This window comes from Vigna unguiculata, chromosome 8 (genome assembly GCF_037176805.1).
Source record: "Vigna unguiculata cultivar grain cowpea cultivar isolate G323 ecotype 2 chromosome 8, ASM3717680v1, whole genome shotgun sequence".
Classification (NCBI taxonomy): Eukaryota; Viridiplantae; Streptophyta; class Magnoliopsida; order Fabales; family Fabaceae; genus Vigna; species Vigna unguiculata.
The window spans coordinates 11514681-11535564 of NC_140799.1; the positions used below are offsets into that span (position 1 = coordinate 11514681).

A 20884-nucleotide genomic window follows, 5' to 3' on the forward strand; every position below is an offset into this window, starting at 1 on the left:
TTAGGAACATTATATTCATTTAGCATTGTTCTAGCTAGTTCCTCTAAGGATCTATTTTTCCTCTCTACAACTCCATTATGTTGAGGTGTCCTAGGTGCAGAGAAATTATGCAAAATTCCATTTTTATCACAAAAATTTTCAAATGACTCATTTTGAAATTCCCCACCATGATCACTTCTTATAATCTTAATTTTCAAATCTTTTTCATTTTGAACTAATTTTGCAAATTTTTTAAATGCTTTAAAGGCTTCACTTTTTAAGGTAAGAAAGAAGGTCCAAGTAAACCTAGAGTAGTCATCCACAATAACAAGAGCATAATAATTTCCTCCATCTTAATCCTAGAGGGACCAAATAAATCCATATGCAAAAGCTCTAAAGGCTTTAAAGTAGATAAAATATTTTTTGAATGAAAGGATGATCTTACTTGTTTTCCTTTTTGACAAGCAGCACATATTTTATCTTTTTCAAATTTTATTTTTGGTAAACCAATCACTAATTCCTTAGAAATCAACTTATTCAACTGTTTCATGTGAATATGAGCAGCCCTTTTATGCCACAACCAAGGATTTTCTTCTTTTGCAACGAGACATGTTATATCACTAGATGATGCACAATCAAGATCAATTAAATAGATATTGTTATGTCTCATACCTTTCAAAGCAATTTCATTAGAATCCTTTTGGTGGATAGTGCAGTAATCACTTTCAAAGATAACTTTGAGACCTTTGTCGCATAGTTGACTAATACTGAGAAGATTGTGCTTCAGTCCTTCTACAAGTAGCACATCCTTGATCTCCAAGGTATCCCCTCCACCAACATCTCCAATTCCAATTATTTTCCCTTTGTTGTTATCTCCATATGTAACAAATCCTTGATCCTTTCTTTTGAGATTCTTGATCTTCCTTTTATCACCCGTCATGTGTCTTGAGCATCCACTATCAAGGTACCACAATGATTTTCTGGCTTTGGAAGTTAACTACAAAATAAAAAATAATTTCTTTAGGTCCCCATTAACTTTATTGGGTCCTTGGGGTTAGAGAGATATAAGAATTATCTACCAATAGGCATCCAAGTATACTTCCCATTTGGAACATCATAGTGTTTAATATTACATTTATTTGATGTATGCCCCTTTTTCATGCAATAAAAACAAGTAGCTAAACAAGTATTTCTATATTGAGCAGTTCCTTTTTCTACCCACACTCTGCAAGTCCTTTTAATTTTATTTTTAGGAACATATTTATTTCTACTTAGATTCTTCTTCTCAAAAGCATGTTTTTCAAAAGATTTATTTTCTAAAGCATCTTTAAGTTGTTTTTCTAAAATCATTAACTCAAACATATAGCTTTTGCAAGATTCACATTCAACTGCCTCAATTTCTCTATTTTCTAAACTTAAGATTTTATTTTTCAAAACATTTTCTTCTTCAAGAGATTTTTCAAGATTGTCTTGTAATTCTTTAAAATCCTTTTTTAATTTTTTGTGAGCAAAATCTAGTTTACTGGATTTAGCAAGCAATTCTTGAAAAACATCATAAAGAGAATCATAATCATTTTCATTGTCAGAGGAGCTTACCTCACTGTCAGAGTGATCACTATTGGCCATTAAGCAAAAGTTTGCTTCTTCCTCATCGGATCCTTCAGAGTTGGATGAACTTGAGGCATTATCTTCCCACGCTGTGTATGCCTTTTTCTTATAATATTTCTTGCTTTTCTTTCATCACTCCTTTTTGAATTTGGGCAGTCTGCTTTTACATGACCAGTTTCTCCACATCCATAGCATTTAAAGTTTGAGGAGCTTCCTTGATTCTCATTCTTATTACTCTTGAATTGATTTCTTCCTTTGGACTTCATGAACTTTGTGAACTTCTTTATCATGAGACTGAGATTGTCATCATCATCAGAATCTTCTTCCTCTTTTTGCTTTTTGCCTTTGACAACCTCGGTTTTGAATGCAATATTCTTCTTTCTTCCTTGATCTTCTTCATCATTCAGTCTTCCCAGTTCAAGCTCGTGCTCTCTCAGTTTTCCAAACAGAGCCGCCATGGTCATTGTTGCAAGATTCTGTGACTCCGTGATAGCCGTCACCTTTGGCTGCCAAGTCCTATTCAAAGATTTAAAAATTTTTATGTTAAGTTCATCAGTATCAAATGTTTTACCTAGCCCATTGAGATGGTTGACAATGTGTGTGAACTGCTTCTGCACATCGTAGATGGTTTCTCCCTGCTGCATTCGAAACATCTCATATTCTTGTATCAAGGAGTTCTTTCTAGGCCGTTTAACATCGTCAGTTCCTTCATGAGTCACTCGAAGGATTTCCCACATCTCGCGTGCACTGGTGCATACAGAAATTCTGTAGAACTCATCAAGAGTTAGAGCATATGATATAATGTTTCTGGCTTTAACATCATATTGAGCTCGCCTGTTTTCATCAGCAGTCCTTTGAGCAAAAGGCTTTGGTTCCTGCACTTCGTTAACAATGTTAACAGGCACAAATGGTCCATTCAAAACAGCATCCTAAATACCCCTATCAACTGATTCTAAAAATATTTGCATTCTGACTTTCCAAAAAGGATAGTTTTCACCCGTGAAAAGTGGAGGTCTATTGATAGACGCACCTTCAGCAAAAGTTTGATTTGACCCTACCATTTTCGAAAAATTTGAATGACTATAAAAGCAAGCTCTGATACCAATTGTTGTTATCGCGCAGCGGAATGACTAAACAATGGTCAAAAATCAAGACGGGGGGGTGAATTGGATTTTTAAAAATCTTGACGGTTTTAAAATTTTTCTCAAAATTTAATTAATTAACTTAAAGTAATAGTTACTTTAAATGCAAGTGCAGATAAATAAGAAGTTTAAGGGAAGAAGATGCACACTGATATTTATACTGGTTCAGATCAAAAGACCCTACGTCTAGTTGTTAATCTCTTAAACAAGGAGATTAACTCAATCACTATAATAATCAAAAATTACAACAGATTATATGAGAGTAAAGATTAGAAAACACCTCTCTTGAACAACCACAAGAGATGAACAAAACTCCCCCTGAATCTCACAGAGGATGACCAGCTTTCCTAGCAACAACACAACACTCAATCTTCTAAGAACTCACTTAGAAAAAGTTATCGCTCACTCACACTAGGTTTTTCAAGCTTTCTTTAAGAATCTCACAGAGCAACACTTTGCAGTCACAGCCAAAGAACTCTGAATCTTAAAAAGGTGTGTTTGAATTTGAACTGCAGTTCCTTAAATAAAGTTTTCGGAAAAAAAAGTCGTTATGTTCCAAGTGCCAAGGATAATCGATTATCACTAAGGATAATCGATTATTCCAGTAGGTTTTTCGAAATTTAAGTTAAAAACTGAATCGTTATGTTCCAACTGCCAAGGATAATCGATTATCACTAAGAATAATTGATTATTCCAGTAGGTTTCCTGAAAAACAAATTTTGAATAGGATAATTGATTATTTCAGGAGATAATCGATTATTCTAGTAGGTTTTCGAAAAATACAAGTTCTGCACAGATAATCGATTATCAATAGTGATAATCATTATCACTGTTGTTTTTCTTAAAATAAGAAACCTTCTAGAAAGACAAATGCCATGCTGCTGATTCTAAGTTTAATTAAACTATTCTACAATATTTTATTTTACAAGATAACATTTGCATAATTGAACACTTTGTCTTCATTAGTGCTTGATCATCATTCAAAATCACTCGACTTCCTTCTTTTTGCCAACAGGAGCGAGGTAAAATCATTGTCGGGCCTAAAATAATAAAAAAATAATTTTGTTTTTTTCTTTATTATTTTGCATATGTATTTATTTTGTTTGATTTTTGGGGAACAACAAATATTTTAAAACATCTACTTTTATATTGCATACTTAATTAAAGGGAATTGTCTTAGGACAGACGTTATGAGGTCTTAATTCCTTCCCCACACATAACTGACTCCCAAACCCAAATTTGGTTTCGAAGACTATTCTTTTTTTTAAAATTTTTTTCTATAGTTTTTCATAATAAACTATGGTGGCGACTCCTCTGTACCTTTTAAATTATTTTCATCGTCCCGCCGCAATTTCAGTTGCGACACATCTCATTTACATTTAGCTTGGAAGGCTTGTGTACTACCCTAAAAAATATTAGGAAAATATTTGTGAGATACTTAATATTGTTGGTGTTAGGGATGACAATGGGGCGGGGACGAGTTTCGCAATCTCATACCCATCCCCATAAAAAAAATCATTCCCATCCCTATACCCAAACCCAACGGATATTAAACTTTTGTCTCATCCCTATCCCCACCGGGTAACGGGATATACTCGTACACATACCCATATCCACTTTCTTACTGTTTCAATATCAATTAATTAATTTTCATAAAATAATATAAAATTACGGTAAAAGAAATATAAAATTATCAAATATTTAGTATTAAGTATAGGTTTGTTTCTTCGATATCAAATATTTAGAAAGAAATTGTAATTGTATACATTTCAAATTAGAATACCAAATAAATTTCATGAAAACCAAAATATTTATTAAATTTGCAATGGAATACCAACTAAAATTTCATGAGAACCAAAGCATTTATTAAATTTGCAAACATTAATGAAACCGAGTTGATAAAATTTAAAAATATTTTGAAAAAAATATAAAAGGAAAACAAATATTCAAATTAAAATATGTTTTAAATGTATATTTACATTAATTTTTTAAACTCTAATGAATATCTTTTTTGTACACTAATAAAAGTTATAATACATCACTTAATCAAAATCATGTAAAGAATAAAGATTGAAGTAATAATAATAAATTTTCAGCATAGGTCTTGTATCTTTTGAACTTCAATATATGTTGGATGGTGATAAAAAAAAGATTCATAGCAATTATATTAAATCTTTATATTATAGTAAATAAAATTTATTTATACAATTATTGTAACATCCCATTTAATAGTTTTCACGCTACTAAATAAAATATTAAATCTTGATCAAACAAAGTAGATAGTATGAATAAACTGTTATAGAACATTGATACAGTCATCCAAAATAACCATATAAATCCCTGATGGCAAGTATAGTTATACAAGAAAAGGTTAATCTAGACATCTCAAAACTCCATAGCATCTAACCCAAAAACTACCACGGGACATCCAAGCAAAGGATCAACTCCTGTCCAGGAGAGAGGTGTCATCATCTGGATTCTTCTCTGCTCACACCAAAAGGAGGCAATCATTGTAAAGGAAAGACACACAAGGGAAATAACATATACAAGAAAGGGTAAGCTAACTGAAATAAGAGAAAATCATGCAGTTCACAGTATAAATGTCATTCATAAAACATAACTCAATTATATAATTCTAGACTCGATATCCGGATTGTGTAAGACAGTTAGCTTCCCTTACCTTTGCAATTACCACTAGCAGGGACTCTTTCAACAAGGGCACCTCAATTACACAACCTAAGGAACTAAAATACATAAACTCAGAGTGAGGATAGGACCCTAATTCGATTTGGTAAGAATGGAGCTCCAGAAATTCTGAAATTTGAAGAAAATTGAGGAAACCGAATTGACTTACTTGGAGGAGAAGAAGACTCAGCTGGGGGAGAGATTTCTATTCTGGTTCTAGGTTCAATTGTTGTAACATAAATGGAGGATGGGTCAGAAAGGAAGTTCAAGCTTTCTATTTTAGAGAGAAGGCAGTGAAAACAAAGAGGGAAAATTGTAGAGTGAGGGTGGAGTGTGTTGTTTTGTGGTGGCAGAGAGAAGGAGAGTATAGGGGAAGGGATAATGGGGTTCTCACAATCTCCCTAACAACAAAAATTTTCGACCCGAATATTGAGACTTACCCAATAATAGGTGTGGATATGACTTCCTCACATCCTCTTCCAATTCCCACGTGGAATCACCCGTCCTCTTGTCCCAGATGACCTGGACTAGACTGATGGACTTCCCTCTGAGCTGCTTTGTCTGGCTATCACCAAGACCAACAGGCTGAACCTCCACTGAAAAATCTCCTCTAATATGCAATTCTTCCACCTCAAGCACATGAGAGGGGTCAAGCACATACTTTATGAGCTGGGAGACATGAAACACTGAGTGAAGGTTGGCCAACTGAGGAGGTAGAGGTGCAAACTCCAAAGGTTTTCTCCTCTGATCAGCATAGGATTTCTGCCTGCTCTGAGATGCCTTCATCCTTTCTTGTATTAACTTGACCTTTTCAGTAGTCTACCTCAGCAACTCTGGTTCCACTACCACTGATTCTCCATCTTGGTACCAGCACAAGGGAGTTATGCACCTCATGCCATAGAGAGCCTCGTATGGCGCCATGCCAATGCTTGTATGGAAGATGTTATTATAGGTAAACTCCATCAAAGGCAGGACCTCGTCCCATGCACCCAGATGATCAAGCACACATGTCCGCAAGAGATCCTTGAGAGACTGGATTGTCCTCTCAGACTGGCCATCCGTTTGGGGGTGATAAGTTGAGCTCATAGTCAACCTGGTGCCTAAGGCACTCTGCAACGTCTACCAGAATCGGGATGTGAATCATGGATCCCTATCAAAGACTATACTCGACGACACTCCATGCAACCTCACGATCTCACTAATATACAACTGTGCCAGTTTTGCCATGGACATCCTCAGATTCACTACTAGGAAGTGAATATTCTTGGTTAGGCGATCTACTACAACCTAGATGGCATCATGGCTCCTCACCGTCCATGGCAAATGGGTAACAAAATCCATAGCAATGCTATCCCATTTCCATTCTGGTATCTCCAACTGCAGTAGCATCCCTCCAGGTCTCTAATGCTTTGCCTTGGCCTTCTGGCAGGTCAAGCAAGATGACACATACCGAGCAACTCCACTGTTCTCTACAGCTTGGGATCAGATAATTGCCTCTCCTTTATCAGGATGAGGAAATCACTAAACACTGTTAGATGGTTGCATCTAATGACATCCTCTCCTAAAACTACCTGCAACCACATGTCTCTAAACTGCTCCACCAAATCCAACTCCTTGACCATCATATAAGATGCATGGACTGTTTTTCGGCTTAGGGCATCAGCCACCACATTTGCTTTCCTTGGGTGGTACAATAACTCGAAGTCAAAGTCCGTTAAGAACTCCATCCATCGTCTCTGTCTCATGTTCAACTCTTTTTGGTCAAACTGGTACTTCAGGCTCTTGTGGTCACTGAAAACCTAGAACTGTGCGCCATACAGATAATGCCTCCAAATCTTTAGAGCAAATACCATAGTTGCTAGCTCTAAGTCATGTGTGGGATAGTTCTTCTCATGTGGAGATGCAAAAGAATTTCATAAAAAACAAACAATTAGAAGAATTAAACAATAAAAGGTGTGTAGTAATATATACATACATACATACATATATATATATATATATATATAATATTAATAAATTGACTATGAAAATTTTTTATAATGTAAATAGAGACGTGGATATGGTGGAAATAGGTATTATGGTGGGTATGGGGACGAGGACGGGGCAAATATGTACATCCAATGGCAGATCTTCATAAAAAAATTTGAAAGGGACCCAAATAATATATTTAAAATTTATATATTTAATTATTGTTATTAATTTAACAAAAATGTATATAATTGAGTATTGAATTGCTATTTAGAAAAATTACAGTTTTTAAGTTGTATTTGATATATAATCCATTTTAAATAAATTTTTCTAATTTCATCTATTTCACTTTTTTATTTATTGGATACTCTCATATTTGAGAATGTCTCCTCGTTAAGTTTCAAAGAATTAATATGAAACTCTAACCTATAATTCTTCGAATATTAAGAAATGATTCATCTAATTCGATCATTAGATCTTATTATCTTGTTTGAAAATATGTAAAGAAGTAAATCTATCTTGTTTCCATTTTCACAGATATCTTCCCTTTACTCACTTTAAAAAAAATGAACATATTATTTTATTTTTCATCAATATACTTATTTAAAAAAAATATTTAAGACTAAACATAATTTATCAAAATTTAATCAAAAATTGAGACACGTAACTACTAAAAAAATTGTATGATAATCAAGCAAAAACTAAAAAATGGTTATGAAAAAACATATATTATATAACTTTTCCTTCTATATTCATAAAAATATAAATATACAAAAAATTTATGAGATTAAAAAAATATTGACTTTTAAACTAATATTTCAGTATCAAGAGATAAGGGAGAATTACATTTCTATCTTAAAACGAGGATGGGTACGAGGCGAATATATACATCCTCACACCCAATTGAAAAAGTTGGGAATTCCCATACCCATACCCATACCCAGTCAGTGCGGAAATTCCTCGTCAAAATAGGACGAGTTCGAGTAATACTCATGGGGACGAGTTTATTTGCCATCTCTAGTTGGTGCAAGATGACTCTAAAACGAGGTTGAATAGAGTCTATAAACATTTTAAACGTTATGTGCATATATAAAGGGATTAAGACAAAATATAAGAAATAGACTGTACACACAAAATTTATACTAGTTTAGTCTTAACACAAGGGATACATTTTTCAAGCACCTAGCTTAAGAAATTCCACTAATGAAATATCATAATTTGATTACACTGAATATTAATCTCTCCAAGTATCATGAGTATTAACCTTTCTAGGTATTGCAATTATCAACCTCTTCAGCTATCATGAGTACATATACCTCTTTAAGTGAGTACAATCTCTCCATATAACAAGTATAAACCTTTTTTGGTATAACCTTCTTAATCTTCTTCTAAGAATAAGAACTCTCAAGTATTAATAAAAAAGACACTTTCAAGTTAAAGAGCACAATCAAAGTTCGGAGGGTATACTTTACTATATGAAGAATATTACAATAATTAAGCTCTTAGCCTAAGTATGTTTACATAGGACTTTTTTAGATTTGACTTTATACACTCAACGTCTGCTCTTCTTGTATTTGTTCTTTTTTCTCTTGATTTCTTTGTATATTCACTTCGTGTTTTTTATTTTTGTGCATGTAGATATCTTTCTTTTCATCTTTGTATTGTTCCTTAATTTATAAGTATTATGTTGGTTTAATCGTTGAGGCTAAATCTTGTACAATATCTCTCCATATCAATTTCTTCTTGATCTTGATGTAATCATTGAAATTTGATCTTCAATATTTGTTTGTCCATTCTTCTTCTTTCCTTTCTGGTATATCAAGTATTTGAAAAATTTTCTTTGGTCTTCTATATTTGACAATTCTTGAACGAGATATATTTCTTGATCATATTCAGATTATGATCGTTGATGAAAAAGATCTCCTTTGAGTTTTGCTCTTGAATGCAACATTCTCAAATTTCAATTTAGTTCATGAGTTTTCTTAATCTTGTAAAGCTTCATGTATCTTGATATTCGTTCTTTACATATCTTTAATATTTCTTGACTATTATTGTTTGAGTATCTTTATACATCCAAAAGATGCTCAATGTGAAAAGCATAAATATAATCTTTCTTCCAACGTTCATATTTGCCAAACAAAGAAAATACATATTGTAGGATATGAGTGGGGCTATTACATAATGTAATGGATGATGACCATTATGCAAGCTAGTTTTGAAAGGGGTTGAGATCAGATAATACGCTATAACACACTATTACACATATAAACTAATTGATTACTTATACTCAGACTAATTTGAATGTAAATTCACTTTTACAAATTCTTTTATGACATACAACCTTTGGAATCAAATGTTTAATAATTTAGATTAATTGATGTTGAATTAAAATGTTTAAGGCTAAGAAGAAGGGGTTGAATTGGACGTAATAAACTTGTTTATTGAAAAACTTTCACAAACTTTCAATAAATCTAATTAACTAATGGAATTTCAATTTTAGATTTTTAACTAAATTTTTGCACCTAAACGATTAATTTAATTAGGAATTGTGATAATTACACCTATAGAGCCTATGAGATAAAAATATTTTTAAAAGTGATTTTTGGTTGCATAAATGTTTTTAAATATTCTCATGTTTTGTTGATGAAACTAAAGTTAAGTTTAAGCTCACTCAAGGTGTGAAAATAAATTATTCAAAGTTACAAAATACTTAAATAAAGTCAAAATCAACAAATTTCGGAAGAAATATGTTTTGCACCCATAAAATCACTTACACAGGCCCACATTTTAAGCAATGGTCCACTAAAAAGTAGCTCCAACTAGCACATGGCACATGGCACTATCCTAACACACATATGAACTAATGAAACATTGCCAAATGTCCATGATCCTAACATTAACATTCTCCCCAATTAAAAAGAGCCACGCGGTAGCATCTTAACTCACAAAATCAAACCAATAAGATGTTGCCATGCCATCATCTTCAACCTCCAACCTCTCCCATCTGAACCAGATTCCTCCAACGCACAACCATCAAAGCAGAAGCGAGCAATAACATAATCACCACATCACACTGCGCAAGATGCCAACAACCCTTACGGTAACCACCGCACCCAAATCTAAAATGATGCAACCACTATAGACCAATACCACACAAAGATGAGAACACATTGTCGTTTCTCCTTGCACCTTGCTAGAGATAACATGTCAAAGCTCCACCACTCACCATAAAGAAAAACGTCATTTGAGAGAAAGAGAGAGCTACCATGTGGTAGTCTCTCATTGGACAATCAATAGGTCAAACAATTAATGTCTGGTTAAATATTCTAAGTTTGTCAAAGTCTGGTCAAACAAAAGGGGTTAAAATGCAAATATTAATATCTTTGGATTTCTTTGCAAATTAGGACTGCATGATTACAAGGACTAAATTGGAAATTTGGGCAAAAATTCAGTTGTTGGTTGTTTTTCAAATATTTTAAATAATTAATTTAATTATATAACAAAATATCAACAAAGAATATTTGTCAAATATTTTCAAGATTGATTAAACCTTTTAGATTATTTGGTAGATAATACATTACCTGACAAAAGATTTCAACAACAAAAAAACCCATTCTAAGTTCTATATATAAAGATACCTAGGGGAAACAGAAAAGAGGAGCTTAGGAACTTTTTGGGGACCTAATTCCATCATCTCTACCATTCTTTTCTATTTTTATGTTATTTATATATTCCATGTTAAGCCTCTAGGTTGGTTCTGCAATAATTTGTTAATTGGATTTTGATGTTAGAATGAAATAATTTCTTTGTTCTCTTTATTATTGTTGTGATTTTCGTTTATCTGTCTTTTGTTTTTGAATCAAGTAAAAAATAATGAGTTTTACATTGTAGCTAATTAACAAGGTGTTTTAATTTGTATGCATATTGATCATATGTGTTTAAGGATTTTTAAATTTAATTGAAATTGTACTTTGATTTAATTTAGAACCTTTCATGTGATTATATGAGTTTTTATCAATAATTGAGACTTTACTTTGATTAAGATAATCACTTTAAATAAAATTAATCAGAAATTGTACTTTGGTTAATTAGCTTTTTACTTGATAAAAAGCGAAAAGAATATACATAGTAAAATTTAATTGAGATTGTAATTAACTATGAATAATCTAAAAAGTTCTCAGTTTTAGTTGAAATTGTACTTTGATTAATAGTGAGGATGCCAACAAAATTAAGACTTTACATTGATTAATTTGAAAATCTAAGACAATAATTAATTAAACAATAATCTTTAGATAACCAATGATGAATTCTAATTTGAAAAAGCAATATAATTAACCTATTTTCTTTCTTATTATTTTTATCTCTTTTCATCTTTTTATAATTTTATTTCTTTTTTTCATTCACTATTTTGTTAATTAATCTTTTATTTATTTTGTTTATCTTTATCTTCTTGCATGATTTTTATTGTATTTGACTATCTCTTTTGGTGTATAGAGTTTATAAGAGCTAATTTTTTAGGAATCAATTTTTGTGTTCATTAGGAGACGATTTAGGGTTGACTTATCCTTTCTATTTTGTTGGCTACTATCTTAGCGATACTGATGTTGTTGTAGTTTAGTAGTATTAATTTGATCACGTCATTGAAAAATGTATCAATCTTTAAATGTTGTAAAATGAAATATTGATTCAAATCAAAAGAGATACAAGAATGAACAAAAGAAGATATCAAGACATGTGAATTTTATACTGGTTCACTCTTGCAAGCTACATCTAGTTGGTTGTGTAACATCCTTGCTGAATATTACTTATTTATAATAAAATAAGAAAAAAATAATACGAAATCACATTTATTAAATATACTTTCCCAAAAAGCATGAAAATTTTTAAACTTTATAATAAATATAAAAATTCCAACACTCCATAAGTCATTATAATGTTTACAAAATTCCACAGACTAGTAACTAGTCTCTTATTACAAAAAACCAAAAAGATAAATCCATGAAAATCCCCCATGCAGCCCCTCTCCGACTCTAAATATCCCCTTGCTCACTTACAATAATATATGCTCCCATGTAACAAGTTACATGATCATTGCCATACACACATAAATAGGGTGAACTTAAAATAAAATGAAAACACATTATAATATGCAATACAATAACATTTTACAACCCCTAACACTGTTGATACACCTAAACCTCATATTCAAACATTCACATCTTCCCTTGGACACCTCTTGACTCTACACCCTTTGATGATTACATTTGTCGATACTTGCTGCCACGAGTATCTACTCGCCCCTTCGACTATAGGCCACCACCTATAGTCCACAAGAATGATCTTATTATAGACTACAATCCGCAACACCAAGTGGAGTTTCCCAACATGGACCGTAATCTGTATTTGTTCCAAGACTACCAAACTCGTCGACTAATACCGAGGAGGGCATTCCGGAACCCATTCGTACGAGCCACGATCTCGCACACTCTAGTGGACTTCCAAACCCACAGGCTGCAACCTCGAGTGGTCAGCTGTTATGCCAATACAAGCTACACTCGTAATTGGGCCCCTAGCAAATCATCGCCTCAAGACCTCCATCCAAAGTTATGTAGAATCCCTTGCACAATTCACCTCTGCACTCAGCACTGCCTGACGCCTCACTCCACGTTGCTAGGCGCACTCACGCTCCAAACTGTCTGGCGGTCACCTTACGCCTCTAGGCGCTACGCACCTTCAAAGTTCTTTTGCCTGACCATTTCCGCGTGGCGAAACCATCCCTACTACTAGGCGTCGTGCGATTCCAGTGGCCACTACCACTATTTTGGGTCCCTATCGCCTGGCAGCTCGCCCCGCGACACTAGGCGCCATACAAGTAGCACCAATGCTACTAGTTTTGGCATTTTGGGCAGGTTCTACAGAACCCCAAACACCTAACACATAATTCATAATGACAAATATACCTATCCAGTCATAGTCATATGACTGAATCATAATTCATACATTTAGATAAACAATGGTTTCACAGTTGAGATCATGTCATTCGCTATCAACTTATTATTTTACCCATTAAAACATGCTTCAAATTCTGCACCAAATAATATAGACAACAACATTGCAATTATAAACAACAACCACAATAGCAAAAGAAAAATAGCAGTGAAAGCAAATAATCAACAACAACAACATAAAGAAAAAAAAAAGCAGCATAATAAAATACAACCACTAGTGCAGGGAAGGGAAATGACAACGGTTATTTCCAGCTTTTGGCTTCGGGTTCGCAACCGCAGCATATACGACCGAGGTAAAAAGCTAGTAGTTTATGCCTCGGTTACAACCCGAGGCATATAAAATATTTACTGCCTCGGTTTCCGCACAACCGAGGCCTAATGCGTACTAGAAATTCAAAAAATAAAAAAAATTTAATATACTTTCTGCCTCGGGTCTGTTTTAACCGCGACAGAAAGTGAACTTTACTGCCTCGGTTCTAGTCTAACCGAGGCATATGGCCATTTAAAAAAAATAAATTAAAAATTCGAATGATCTTCTGCCTCGATTTTGGTTACAACCGAGGCATAAAGCTATTTTTTTTTAAATTCTGGTCCTATTTCATTCAAATCTAGCACATTTAACCTACAAATTTTGAACCAGAAATACAGAACCAGCCAGAAACAATATCATATTATAATTGATGGACTCATTACAATACTTAAATACTATTCATATTGTAGCACTCATTACAATATCATATGCTTTCATAAACAAATATACTAAGTACTATTGTACATTTGAATAATATACTTTGCCAAAGCTATCCTTAAATATTTGATGGACTTGACGGGGATTGATGTACTGGTACCAAATCTCTGCACACAAGAGAATAATTTAAATTAGTATATAAACTAAGCCAAAATTGGATATAAGTATTTCATATAGTGAAATTATTACCGTTTCCCAACCACTTGTGATACGAGCACGTACAATGGTTGATATCCATTGCATTACATAGTAACCGCACTCATATGAGCCGGTTTGTAAATTACACTACAATGAATGCACATTTATAAGTAATTGATGAAGAAAAGAAATTGAATAATTATAATACTGTAGACCAAAATAGCAAACCTTGAGGCTCAACCATGCTAGCCTTTTTGTCATAGCAGTTGATTTCCCTAACAACATGCTATGTCCAGCGATTGAACTATGAAAAAGGTAAGGTGTTAAGATATAATTATATAAGAAAGAAAGTTCATAAAATTAAGGTTCTTACCAATCTATAACTTGTTTAAGATGGTTAGGAGGAGGCCTGTGCAAGGAACAAAGCCATACAACAATGTTGTCCTTCATGGAAATTACAACTAGTTGCCAATGATGCCTGCAATAAAAACAAAATTCGTTGTTGTACCTTAAAATAATATATTATAATTAGAAGTCAACAAACTACACTTACCCAAAAATATAAGGGACAAAATACATTTTCTTCCCTTGTCCAAAGCATTCAGTGACGTATGCTTGAATGTCATCAAATTTATTGCCTACATGAGTGAGTTAGGGGTCTATGAACCCATATACATCACTCAACCCCATATTGTTACTGACACTAAACATATACCTGGACAAAAACATTTATTTAATATAAGTTACTATATAAATTAATTAAACATAATGAATAGTTTAAATGCTTACATCATCCATAACTGAATAAGGGTAATATTCAGTTCTTCTGTACCCGACGCAAGCTCTAAGACATCTTGCTTATGCAGGTACATTGGGATGTCACTATCTCTCCCAAATACATCAGAATCCCATGGAACTACCATCGGCTTATCACTAATGATGTCAACAAGCTGGAGTAATGCACCAAGAGGATCGTCCAAAGATATTGGAATCTTCATAGGTTCAGGACTTTCCACTTCATGCGACTATTAGTACATGGAAAAAATAATTTGATTGTGAACATAAATAACATGTAAACTTAAAATGCAAAGTACTATAAGGTGAGTTTGGGGATCCATACCGAAGGGTCAGAAATAGAACCAACTAAATCTTTAGGCCAGGCGAGGAAAGACTGAAATGCCTGTGCCACAATATATACCTCATCTGTTGGCACAGGAACTAAAGCATCTGGTATAATAACTTCCTCTATAGTGACCTTAACCTCATCATCCGCCAGCTCCATACCATGAAGAACAGTGGCTACCTCAAATTTTGTTCCACGAGCAACTAGTGTCTTCCCTGTACCATGCAGAACATATAGTTCACATCGATGAGTGTTGTCTGCATCATCCCTTGGTACAGCTGGACCCGAGCAACTCCCCTTTTTGCTTCTACCTGTTGGGGGCACAAAAGGTTCTGGTTGGGGAATTAGTTGTGGAGGGTTGCCATGACCACCAAAATGTTGCTCGAACTGACGCATAACCCTTTCAGTGATTTGTTCTGTCAACCGTTGAGTCAGTTTTTCTTCATACTCAGCACTATGTGTCCATGAAGATTGACTAGAGGAGCCACCAAAAAATTGACGAATGCCGACTTCTGATCCAGCAGCACGCACACGTCCGGGGTGCTCAGGTCGTCCAATTGCAGTAGCGAGAATATCATGACGACCTTCTGGAATGAAAGTACCTTGGGAGCTCTGCTCAACCAAGGAGTCCTACAATGTAACACAAGAAAATTAAGAGAAAATCGATATAAAATGATATTAATGTTTAAGTAAAGTTAACTCTTACAATTTTTTCAGAGATTTCTCGTGCAGTTTCAGAAGTGTAGGTGCCCGATGATCGTAGGCGGGCTAACTTCCACTTTTGATGACAAGATGGTGGTGAAGGAGGCAGAGGCACAAGACAATCATCTTCAGAAGGTGGGGGCCTAGATTTTTCTTTTTCCTTCAATATCTTTTCTTCAAGCTTTCTATACCCACCACGAGACAATATGTGTGGGTTTTTATTTTTTTTACTTATTGCTTGGGCTTTTGTCCTTATTTCCTGTAACATATAATTGATTTTATGAATTAGTTCAACTTGTAGACAATTTCAACAAATTTTTGAATTCAAGTAAACTAACCTTCCATCGCTCAGATGTACGAGACTCAACAAACGGACACCAAGTGTCTTCATCAATTGAAGTGTATAGCTCACGTGGATCTTCATTCTTTTTAGATCCATAGACATACCTAGACGTTAGTTTTGTCTTAAAACCACGAAAATCTTCGGCGACTGCTGCCAGACATCTATGTTTAAGTGTCGGCACATTTGGAATATCAAATGTCGTCTGCAATAAAGAAAATGAACATCAATAAGTGTTTTACCAATATAATAAAAATATAAATTAAAAAAATTACGTGACATAATTTACCGTTAGATCCTGCCATATCATGTTCTGTTGAACTTCAGACACATGATCGAAACTAGGAGTAAGGATGGATATTCTGTCACGTGCCAGTACTCCTAAATAGCTTCTAAAGAGGTCTCCATTACGACCTGAAGCTTGACCAGTGATGACGTCAATAATGACATGAGTCTTCTTACCTTTAGCTTTTCTCAACATGAGCTTCCTCAATCTAGTGGCTCCTCTGGTGGTTCTCTTTTTAGGCAATTCATCCTCCGATGATGATGAAGTCTGATGGTCAGCCATATATCTGTTATTAAAAGAAAAAAATACAAAAGATTAATAACAAATAACATATTATTTCACAAAACACGTAAATTTATATAAACAATTCAGATTCATACATAAAGTTATGGATTGGTCATATGTATATTCCCTCATCGTGATCTTCCCGAATTGCTTGTACATCGTCAAGTACTGGGGCCTCATCAAAATTTATCGCTGTTTTAAATGGATGAGTGCCAGCAATATGAAGGTTACTCAAATTCTCTTCATTAACATCAATTTGTTTCTTGCCATGAAGAGCAACAAACCAATGTTCAGTTGCAGGATCTTTTACATAAAAAACTTGAGATGGTTGATGTGCCATGATAAAAGGTCGTCTCGATAACCCACCTTTCGAAAATCAACTAGAGTCATACCCGATTCATCAATTTTGACACCACTCTTATTATCAATCCACTTACATTTGAAGAGTGGAATAGTGAACACAGTATAATCAACCTCCCATATATCTTCTATTACACCATAATACGTCATTGACCCAATTACCGGATTTTGATCTTTGGATGTGGAAAATTGCAGCAACTCAGCTTCAAGACTCACTCCACTATTTTGTACTGTGCTTTTATCATCCAAAGACTTTGTGTAGAATGTGCAATTATTAATTTCATAATCTGTACAAGTTACGACATCAAATTTCAATCCATTTGCTAGCCACATCAAAGTCTCAGAAGATTGTGAATCTTTCAAAACCTTAGATTTAAACCAAGACATGAATGTTTTGTTATGCTCCATCAACTACCATTTCTCTGATTGTCTTGGATGTTGTTTCTTTACAATGGCTTTGTGTGCAGATAAGTAAGGGATCACCTCGTCAGTGTTGTTCAATATGTATAGATGTGCTTGCAATAGTTCTGCGCAAGATTTGGTTACCACATTCACACTCTGGATGTTGTTACTTATAGAACACCTGTTCAACCATGATCTAGGAGGAACTCCTATCGAATTTGCTTTTGTCATGTAATCTGAACAAAACTCAATACTTTCTTCTGCTATACACCTTTCAATCATTGAAGCTTCTGGACGATATTGATTTTTCACGTGCCCTTTCAAAATCTTCATATAGCGTTCAATAGGATACATCCATCTTAAGTATACTGGCCCACAGAACTTGATTTCCCTTACCAAATGAACAAACAAATGTACCATAACATCAAAAAAGGATGGAGGGAAAAACATCTCCAGCTGACACAAGATGATAACAATCTCACTTTGAAGGTCATCTAACTTTAAAGGATCGATGACTTTACTACAAATTGAAGAGAAAAATGAACACAAACGAGTTATAGTTTGTCGAACATTTTTTGGTAAAATTCCACGAATAGCCACCGGTAACAATTGTTGCATTAAGACGTGACAATCATGAGACTTCAGGCCAACAAGCTTCAAATCCTGCATTGACACTAAACTCTTAATATTTGAAGAGTATCCTTGTGGTACCTTGACACTTTTAAGACAAAGGCAAAAACTTATCTTTTCTTGTCTAGACATGGTGTAACATGCGGGAGGCAAATAAGTACGCTTACCAGCCTCCCTTGGTGCCAAGTCTTTGCGAATATTCATTTCAAGCATATCCAACCGAGCATTTACTCCATCTTTTGTCTTTCCTTGAATGTTAAGTAGTGTATCAATCAAGCTATCACACACATTCTTCTCCACATGCATTACATCTATGCAGTGTCTAACCTCTAACTTTGACCAATATGGAAGATAAAAAAATATTGATTTTTTCTTCCAAGGGCTTATTGTAGATGATTTCTTAGAGGTTTTCCCAAATACATGATGTATTTTATTAACTTTTTCATGAATTTGAAAGCCATTCAATGGAATTGGTGCATCATCATTCTCTTGATGTCCATTAAATGATTTTTTTAACCTTCGATAAGGATGATTCGATTGCAAAAATCTTCGATGGCGCATATATACTGTTTTCCTTCCGTATTTCAATTGATGAACTGTAGTGTTTTCTTCACATATAGGACATGCTTTATGACCCTTGACACTATACCCTGACAAATTACCGTAAGCTGGAAAATCATTAATTGTGCAAAATAACATTGCACGCATTATGAAAGTCTTAGAAGTAAAAGCATCAAATGTTTCAACCCCATCCTCCCACAACATCTTCAAGTCTTCAACTAGTGGACTGAGATAAACATCTATGTCATTTCCAGGCTGTCTTGGACCGGATATCATCATAGACAACATCATGTACTTTTTCTTCATGCAAAGTCCAGGAGACAAGTTGTAAATAAATAATATAACGGGCCAGCAGCTGTGGTTGGTACTTAAATTACCAAATGGATTCATTCCATCAGTAGCTAAACCAAAGCGAATATTTCTACATTCTTCACCGAATTGGGGGAACTCGTGATCAATATTTTTCCATTGCATTGAATCAGCTGGATGACGAAGCAGGCTGTCACATCTTCTCTCATCTGCATGCCATCGAAGGTTTTTAGCGTCTTTTGGATTCGCAAACAAACGCTTAAGTCTAAGTACGATTGGAAGGTACCAGACTACTTTCAAAGCGGGTCCATCCTTTTCTAACTCACCTTTATCTTCATTGTTGATTTTCTCCTTGTACCGTGATAAGCCACACTTCGGACACTTTTTCAATCCTTCAAATTCTTTCCTATAGAGTATGCAATCATTTAGACATGCATGTATCCGTTTATACTCCATACCCATCGGACAAAGAATTTTTTTGGCATCGTAGTTGCGAGTGGGTAGTGTATTTCCATCTGGAAGCATTTCATTCAACAACACTAATAATTCTGTGAAACTCTTATCGGTCCACCCATTAGTCGCCTTCAAATTCATCAATCTTAACACCGCTGACAACCTTGTAAACTTAGTTGAACCAACATACAACGGAGTCTCTTAATCAGTAGAGATTGTCTCATACACGTGCGCTTGGGCAAAAGCTTCAGCGCCAACATCACGAATCATGTCCTCTAATTTGTCTTCTTCACGTTGATCTTCCATGATGGAATCCACAAAATTTTCAGTTCGGGAGACAGTTGGGAAGTTTATTAATTCGCCATGCCATGTCCATATTGTATAACTTGGAAGGAAACCATCGCAGATAAGATGTTCCCTAATTGCAGTTGCATTCAACTTTCTCGCATTCAAACAATTCACACAAGGACATCTAAACTTCACTTCATCACTTCTACCTTCATAACGTTGCGCAAATTGTATAAATTCTTCTACTCCTTTCTCATACTCAACACTGATGCGTGGCAAGTAAATCCAGTCTCGATCCATACGTTTATATACTGAAATTGTGTGAACAATTTCAGTAATCTTTAAATGAATGATCACCTCGCTTTTGTATTTAAGGTGTGACCCTATCCCATTCAAGAAGATTCACTTCTTCTAGTTTATTGGTACATATTAATTTTAAAACACATATCTTAAATTTCACGAAATTTCACCAGCATTTCGCATTGGTCTTCAGGTTACACAAAATGAAATTGATTATTAACCACAGTCAAATATGCACCCAAAGATCAATACTAAACACAATTGACAAATATTCATGAATATTGAGGTATGTATATTAAAATAGACATACACTAATAAACTATTAAAAAGTGATTAATCTTCTTAAACTGTCCAACCGAACAATTCAAGATTGAATACATTTAAATTATTAGTATTGTCTCCTTTTAAAAAAAAATACATATTCTTTAAAAAAAATACTTGGAGACAAGTAAATAATTTTCGTATTCAATCTCAAACGGGAAACTATGGCTAACTCCATGCAACGACAATTTGAGATCAAACAAAATAAATTGATTTACTTTAAAATATAAATAAAAAACATACTAAAT

General features: G+C 34.2%; 1 pseudogene; it reads right to left on the bottom strand.

Moving 5' to 3' along the window:
* Positions 1–17124: 17124 nt before the first annotated feature.
* LOC146884141 (uncharacterized) lies at positions 17125–20315 on the bottom strand (annotated as a pseudogene).
* Positions 20316–20884: the final 569 nt, after the last annotated feature.